The sequence below is a fragment of the Lissotriton helveticus genome, chromosome 9 (genome assembly GCF_964261635.1).
Source record: "Lissotriton helveticus chromosome 9, aLisHel1.1, whole genome shotgun sequence".
Taxonomy (NCBI): Eukaryota; Metazoa; Chordata; class Amphibia; order Caudata; family Salamandridae; genus Lissotriton; species Lissotriton helveticus.
In genome coordinates this window covers 825623690-825632101 of record NC_136070.1, presented here as the reverse complement: position 1 = coordinate 825632101, position 8412 = coordinate 825623690, and positions in this window count along the sequence as shown.

Genomic DNA, 8412 nt, shown 5'->3' with positions numbered 1-8412 from the left:
CACAGGGTGGTCACTCCTTGATCACAAGGGAGATGTCTTCAGTCTTCTAGTCAGAATAGAACATCTAAGGTCCAAGAGTTTCGTATCAGAGTTTCGTTCCAGGATAATCTGAAGTCCTGGGGACACAGCACCCATCTTTATACTAAGAAAATGGGCTGTATTACCGGCTAGGTCCCTCCTATGGGTGGACCTGGGAAGGGGGTGGTTACACCCCTTTCCCTTTGTCCAGTTTCGCGCCAGAGTAGGGCTGGAGTGCCCCAGCAACTGGTTTGAACCAGGCTATGCATGGAGCACCGTGTGTGCCTCAGGCAGTGTCTGGAAAAGCATCTTTCCATTCAACCCACTCTGCCCCAATACACTACAGGCTTTCTGGGGAGGTGCTGGCACCTCCCTCGACAGGAAACCTATTGTCCAGGCCTCCCTTGCTGGAGTTTCCCCCAGCAGCAGGAGGTCAGACTCGTGCCTGTGGCAGCAGCATCCATTTTGTGATGCTGAGGCTCTGTTTAACTTTAACCGGATAAAGCAGTAACATACAGGTCTTTTCCCTCTAGAAGGGTGGAATGCTAACTCCGTCGCCAGAATTGGCAGGGGGTAGTATTCCAAAGTGTTTGACACCTTACACAACATGTTTTGATAAAGCCAAACCAAAGTTAGCATTAACCGCGAGGATTATAATGCACTTGAGAGTATATGGTATGGCTATATCATAGAACAGCTATAAGGAGATGGTTCTGAAAGCTGCAGAGGGGCTCAGCTCATGCTAGGGCACACTCTCACATAAAACCAAGCACTCTGCCTACAGGATGGTCGAGGCCTACCATAGGAGTGACTTATAGGTGAATATGTGTCTATATATATTGGTAGATATAGGTATACTATATCTAAGTAAGGGGTGATTACACCACCTTACCCAAGCTGAGTGATCAGCCTGTGGTGTCAGTTTGGATGGCCAGCCAGGGGTGGCATAATACATGCTGCAGCCCCTGGTAGGCCTTGGATGCACCTATGCCCTGGGTACCTATGGTACACTATACAGGGGCTCACAAAGGTGACCCAATACCCAATCAGGTATGTACCTAAAGTACATGGTATCAATTTAGAGAGAGAACAGCTGGGCTGTGGTTCTGATTAGCAGGCCCACAGTCACACTAAAGTTGCAAAACCAGAGAATCACAGCAAAAAGTGGGGATGACCATAGGAAGCGGACCCTACTCTCCTACACTTGTAAACCGATTATACTCCCCCCCTCGCCTTTTGGTAGGGTCAAATCATCAGGTGTATGGAGTCGGCCCGCCCACACTAGTTGGAGTTGATTGAAGGACGATGCACTTCCGCTCCACTCTCAGAGTGCGTCCGAGAATAGAGGTTCGAGTGTGGCAGCCGCTCAGTGAGAGAGTGTGACAGAGGAAGTATCCTCTGGTAGTGTTTTAAGGCCTGCCTGACATGAACGGCGATTAAGGGCTGCACTCGGGCACTGGAGGTCGAAGTGGCAACACACTATGGAAATAATTTCTGCAGCTGTGTGCGAGAAGGCTGCCTACGCTGATACAAGACAGGTAGGACGTCTCGTCTGTGCTTTTCTTTGCCAGCTTAAGTTTTCTCGTTGCACGTTTCCCAAAATACATTACACCTGCAGACAACGGGGATAAGCAGGGCTTTAGTGGGCTGGGTCCTACGTTCTAAAACCAGGTGCTGAGATGCGTCCCTATCGGGCTTTCCATTTTCCCCTCCGCATTCCATTTCTTTTTACATGGCAGGCAGAACGAGACGCCTATGTGATATAAAGAGATGGTTTGTCACAGAGGCTTCAGTGAGATCTGGCTACTTGGCGCTCGTCCACTACTGTAGATTATCCATTCCGTCTTCTGTTCCGTTCCTCAGCCATTTTCCACACTCTGCTTTTTATGTTTAAATGTGTTTATTAAAGTTTCAAGCATATCAAAACATTACAGAGATTTAAGTAATGCAGTGTCTCAGGGAATACATTCCACATTGAGTGCAGCTGGCAAAGAAAGCATATGAGCATCACATTACATGGTAGAAGCTGGGTCTTCACCCAGTTGCAAATGAAGATTTGCCATTAACTTTCTGTCTCTGCATTAACAATACAGAAAAACAAGCATTGGCATCGCCAATAGTTCTCACCTTTGGGATTTAGCCATACAACACTTGATGTTGTTACACCAAGGATATTGTGCTGGATAACTGAATACTTGCAAGGTCCCAAAGGCGAGACCTATTGGCTACGCAAATGCTTGTCTAGTTACAGAGACCTGAATAGGGGCTCGGGGGCTGCCATTAATCGTGACAAATGTGCTGAGTCTTTCCTGCGGGCCGTAGCGATATAAACCTTCTGTTTGTGTCTTTAAATAAAATAGTGTAAAAGCGTGTCTTTTAAAAATAAGATTGTTGTGTTATGCGAATTATGCACATTACAGGCTATCCCCTTTGGCTGTTTTAGTTGGAAATCCCACGTACAGATGTCAGCTCTTCCTTTCACCACCTGAAGCCGTTGTCATGGTTGTTCATGTCCTTTCCAGTCTCCCCCCAGGAAGCGGAGGGGGACAGGTAAAAAAGAGCTCCTGATGGCGCTAAGGCCGCGCAGAACAGCAAAGCGTCTGCGATGCAGAGAAAACTGATACAATAGTCCTAGTTCAGTCCTAGGATATTTGAGGTAAGGGCAACTTTTCCCAAAATAGTCAAGGAAGCGATATTTATGTTGCAAAATCTGTCCTGTAATATGCATTGGAGGAAAGGAGAAAAAAAAATCAATAAATACTAGATAACCAGTGTGAAAATGAATTTGGCACCTAAGGTCCTTCTGGAAACTGCTGCCCGAGGTAGCAGCGGACACCAACATACCATCCGTTAACGCTCCAGTCTATTGGGCCTGGTGAAAAATGTCTGGCTCGATGATACTCATTTTATCTGCACTGATAAAATGTGTGACCTTTCTGAGATGCGAACCTGCAAAATGTAGTTTGCACTTTGCAGCCAAATGCCAACAGCAAGCGTTCAACCCGCAGCAATTTATTGCTGTTCTGGTCTGTGACACACGTGCATAACCTCAACTTTTTGGCAGCCATTATTACATGTAATTTACCTCATACATACTCGCCAGGGACACCCCGGAATTGTGACTGGATTTTAGGCCTGGGCGGTAAATTCTGTTCAAGGATTTTGGGTAATTTTGCGTTCTGCGTAATAACCCAAACGTCTATGTTCCACGGCTTCATGGAATTTTTTACTTGTTCGCGTTCTCAAAATGTGTGTTCGCGAGATATTTCCCCTCGAGCATGCAAACACCTTTGCAAACAGGAAAAAAGCATTGTGAACAAGAAATTCCGCGTGTTCGCGTAATTTCTGCGTGCTCGAATAGATTTTTTACTCTTTCGCGGAGTGCTGCATAGCGCGACTACGCAAATTCCACCCACCACTACTGGATTTCCCTATTTTGCGAGTATGTCCCAGTTCTGTGGTTTGTTTAGCATTACATGTATTCAAGTTGTACACACCTTCTGTTTCGTTGGTAGTTGGTGGTCGCATTTGTAGAAGCAGGCCAACATCTGGCAAACAAAACTGTTATCACCCCCTCTCCCAACACACGTGCGCACAAACACAAGAGAAACAGTGTATTTCCAAAGGCACCAAATGATAACTCAGCATTGTTTATTATTGATACTCACCTATTCGAAAGCAGTGCTTTGTCCTGCCCTGTGTCTGCAAGTTATGACACAAAGCAACTCGCACTCTTAATAACCAAAGGGTTTCTTATTCAGTCAAGTCCTAAACAACACTCTTTCCACATGAAAGTGCCGCCAGTACTGGGAATACCACCAACCATAAATCAAAGTGCCAGCACCGGCAGGACTGACTTCACTCGCAGCCCTAACTATTCATAATTAAAACACACGCTTTTTTAATGACGGTGCGTGCATGCGGTGAAATCCATTTCTGACTTTCATGAACCCCGCTCTCGGTGTGCCTGCGCGTGCAGCATCAATCACTGACGCAGCTTCATCAGTTAGCCAAAACGAGGTGGAGGTAAAGTGCTGCAAACACAATTATTATTGAAAGCAAAGCGGTTCAAGCACGTGCTTTGTTTACATTTCAGCTTATTAACCCCTTCGCTGCACGCTTAGGCCCCTGTAACTTTTTGACCACATAAGGTATCCATGCCAATTATGCGCCCTTTTCTTCCAACATCATGGGGAATCTAAAGATACCCAGGGTTTGTGGATTTCCTTGGAGGTGTCCCAGAAATTAAGCAAAATGCAGTAACATTATTTTTTTTCAGAAAAATGGGAAAATGGGCTGCAAATGAAAGCCTCTGGGTTTTTCCTAGCAAATGTTATCAAAAAAGGGTTTGTGGGGCTGAAATCACCATTTTCCCTGCTTTTAGGGAATGACAGTCTTTTGTCAGAGAACCAACAGTTTCGGTATTTTTCTGGGACATAGCCTATTTTTGCTATTTTTAGTGCTTTCAACCTCCTTCCAGTTAATGGTAAAAAGGAGTATGAAAGCAATAATGGATCCTGGAAAGCTATACATTTTAGAAAAGTAGACAAAATTCTGAATTCAGAAAAGGGTGATTTGTCTACATCAATGAAGGTTTCTTTATAGAAACTAACAGTTAAATTAAGGAAAAATTGAAAAATAGTTGAAAAAACCAGCCTTTTGTGTCAACGTTTTCACCTGTAACTTCTTGTAATTACGACTGCTCTTTGAAAGCAGTATACTGTTACATCCACTGGACCTTCCTGGTTGTGGGGATATATAGGGCTTGTAGGCTTATCAAGAACTCGATGAACCCAGAGTCAGAAACTGAGCAGCAACTTGCAATGGTATTTTATTATGTACCGGTTATAGTGCAATTATTCTTGGCAAATGTATACATGGAAAAATCGGTATGAAAGACACCTATGTATTTCTGAAATTGGTACAAATTATAGAGTTTAGAAACAGTACATATTTGCACATTTTCAAAATTGGGAGTACTCATACTAGCATGAGAATTATTGGCCATTTTTCAAAATGACTTCTTTTTTACACAATGTCTTTCATTTGGAAGGGAGAAATGCATGAAAACTCAATAGGTAATAACAGTTGATTTACAAATCCAAATTACCCTAAGTCTCCCAATAAAAACGGTACCTCACTTGTGTGGGTCGGACTTGTGCCCGCGAGAGGAAACGGCGCAAAACGCAACATGGTCACATCTCACTCTCGCAGCGAAAAATGACCCTTTTTTAGCAGATTGCCTAGCTGTAGTTTTTGCACCCTAGCTCTACTGGCACCTAGGTAAACCTAGCAAACCTATACATTTTTGAAAACTAGACACCCTGGGGAATCCAGGACAGGGTGACTTGACTGCCTCCCACCAGGTTCTGTTACCCAGAGTCCCTTGCAAACCTAATAAATTGTCAAATAAAACACATTTCCTACATTTCTGTGGTGGAAAGTTCTGGAATCTGCGTGGATCCACAAAATTCCACCCCCCTTCCGTTCCTCAAAGTCTTCTGAGAAAAATGGTACCTCACTTGTGTGGGTTGGCCTACTCCCTGCAACAGAAAACGGCTCAAAACGCAACGTGGTCGCACCTCAATTTCGCAGTGAAAAATGACCCTTGTTGTGCAAAGTGCCAAGCTGTAGTGTTTGCACCTTAGGTCTGCCAGCATCTAGGGAAACCTAACAAACCTATACATTTTTGAAAACTAGACACCCTGGAAAATCCAGGATGGGGTGACTTGACTGCCTCCCATCAGGTTCTTTTACCCAGAAACCATTGCAAACGTAAAAAAAAAAAATTTAAAACACATTTCCTCCACATTTCTGTGGTGGAAAGTTCTAGAATCTGCGTGGATCCACAAATTTTCTTTCCACCCTGCGTTCCCCAAAGTCTTCCGAGAAAAATGATACCCCACTTGTGTGGGTTGACCTACTCCCTGCAACAGAAAACGTCGCAAAACGCAACGTGGTCGCACCTCAATTTTGCAGTGAAAAATGACCCTTGTTTTGCAAAGTGCCTAGCTGTAGTTTTTTAACCTTAACTCTGCCGGCACCTAGGGAAACCTAGCAAACCTATACATTTTTGAAAATCAAACACCCAGGGGAATCCAGGATGGGGTGACTTGACTGCCTCCCATCAGGTTCTTTTACCCAGAAACCATTGCAAACGTAAAAAAAAAAAAAATTAAAACACATTTCCTCCACATTTCTGTGGTGGAAAGTTCTAGAATCTGCGTGTATCCACAAATTTTCATCCACCCAGCGTTCCCGAAAGTCTTCCGAGAAAAATGGTACCTCACTTGTGTGGGGCGGCCTAGTGCCTTCGACTGGAAACGGCGCAAAACGCAACATGGTCCCACCTCAATTTCGCAGTGAAAAATGATCCTTTTTTGGCAAAGTGCCTAGCTGTAGTTTTTGGACCCTAACTCTGCCGGCACCTAGGGAAACCTAGCAAACCTATACATTTTTTAAAACTAGATACCCAGGGAAATCCAGGATGGGGTGACTTGACTGCCTCCCATTAGGTTCTGTTACCCAGAATCCCTTGCAAACCTAAACAATTGACAGAAAAAAAACAATTTTCTCCACATTTCTGTGGTAGAAAGTACTGGAATCTGCATGTATCCAAAAATTTCCTTCTACCCTGCGTTCCCCAAAGTCTTCTGAGAAAAATGATATCCTACTTGTGTGGGTCGGCCTAGTGACTCCGACAGGAAACGGTGCAAATCGCAATGTGGTCACACCTCAATTTTGCAGTGAAAAATTACCCTTTTTTGGAAATGTGCCTAGCTGTAGTTTTTGAACCCTAGCTCTGCCGGCACTTAGGGAAACCTACCAAACCCACACATTTCTGGAAAGTAGACACCCGGGGGCTTCCAAGGAGGTATGTCTTGCGTGGATCCCCCAACGTCCCCTTACCCAGAATCCCATGCAAACCTCAATTTTAGCTGGAAAAAACAGTTTTTTCACACATTTTTGTGTGGAAAAGTATGGCATCACCGGGCTCACAAGAATTTCCTACCACCCAGCGTTCCCCCAGGTCTCCCGATAAAAATGGTACCTCACTTGTGTGGGGGGCACAAGTACCCGCGACAGGCAAGGGCCCAAAACGAAGTGCTGTGACATCAAAATAGCCTATCTCAAAACCACCTGCTTTTGCAAGGGGGTCACCTGGGTTTTTGGCCGCGTGCTCGACAGGAATCTAGGGAAACATATCAAACCCACACATTTCTGAAAAGTAGGCGCCCGGGGGCTTCCAAGGAGGTATGGCTTGCGTGGATCCCCCAACGTCCCCTTACCCAGAATCCCTTGCAAACCTCAATTTTAGCTGAAAAAATCTGTTTTTTCACACATTTTTAGGTGAGAAATGTGGCATCACCGGGCTCACACAAATTTCCTACCACACAGCGTTCCCCCAGGTCTCCCGATAAAAATGGTACCTCACTTGTGTGGGAGGCGCAAGTACACACGACAGGCAAGGGCCCAAAACTTTTTTTGATAGGCAATCTCGATGTTGCCTCAAAATGTTTGCCGGACTGCCGGAAATATAGCAGTTGCCATTAAGGGGCTAGTAGGTCAATATGAAGCCATTTATGGCTTCCTAAGCAAGCCCATCAAAAAAGTTAAACCCAAAAACTTCTTCATCTCTTCCAGATTTGTGGGAGTCCACCGGGTAGCTCTAGCGTGGGGCTTAAGGATACACTGTTCTCCCTCAAAAACTGTTCGGCATATAAAATTAGTCTGCTCAACAATCTCTGCCAAAAACACATCATCCATAAACAACTGAAAAAAATCAATCTGCAAAAAGTTTTCAGTGTTCACCCTACACCCTGGAACACCAGTAAAGTCTGGCAATGCCGGCTGCACCATGCCTGGGGCAACCCAGAGGTCAGCACTTTCAATGGGAAGCCTTGCAGTCCCAGGCTGACGCCCAGATGCCTCTTGTCTCACTATAACAACGGGAAGTCTTGCAGCCCCAGGCTGCAGCCCTGATGCCTCTTGTTTCACTATACCAACGGGAAGTCTAGAAGCCCCAGGCTGCAGCCCAGATGCCTCTTGCCGCACTATCGGCACAGCAATGTCCGCCTCTAACACAGGCACTTCATCCACACCAAAAGTAGCTTCATCAGCACTCAGAGGATCTTCATCCTCAGATGATGCCATGTGGAGAGAAAACTCACTTCCTAAATCTTCCCCTCCCACCTCTGCCTCAGAATTAGTCAGTCTCTGGACCATGGTCAGAAGACGAATCAAAAAGCATTCCAACAACTTGCTGAGCTGTAATCCGGCGGCTAGCCATTATCCTTACTAAGAAAGGAGACTGCACAAACAAGTCAACAACCAACACTGTGCAAAGTAAGTAAATAAATGTGTGCCTTTATCACAAAGATCTGTATACTGAAA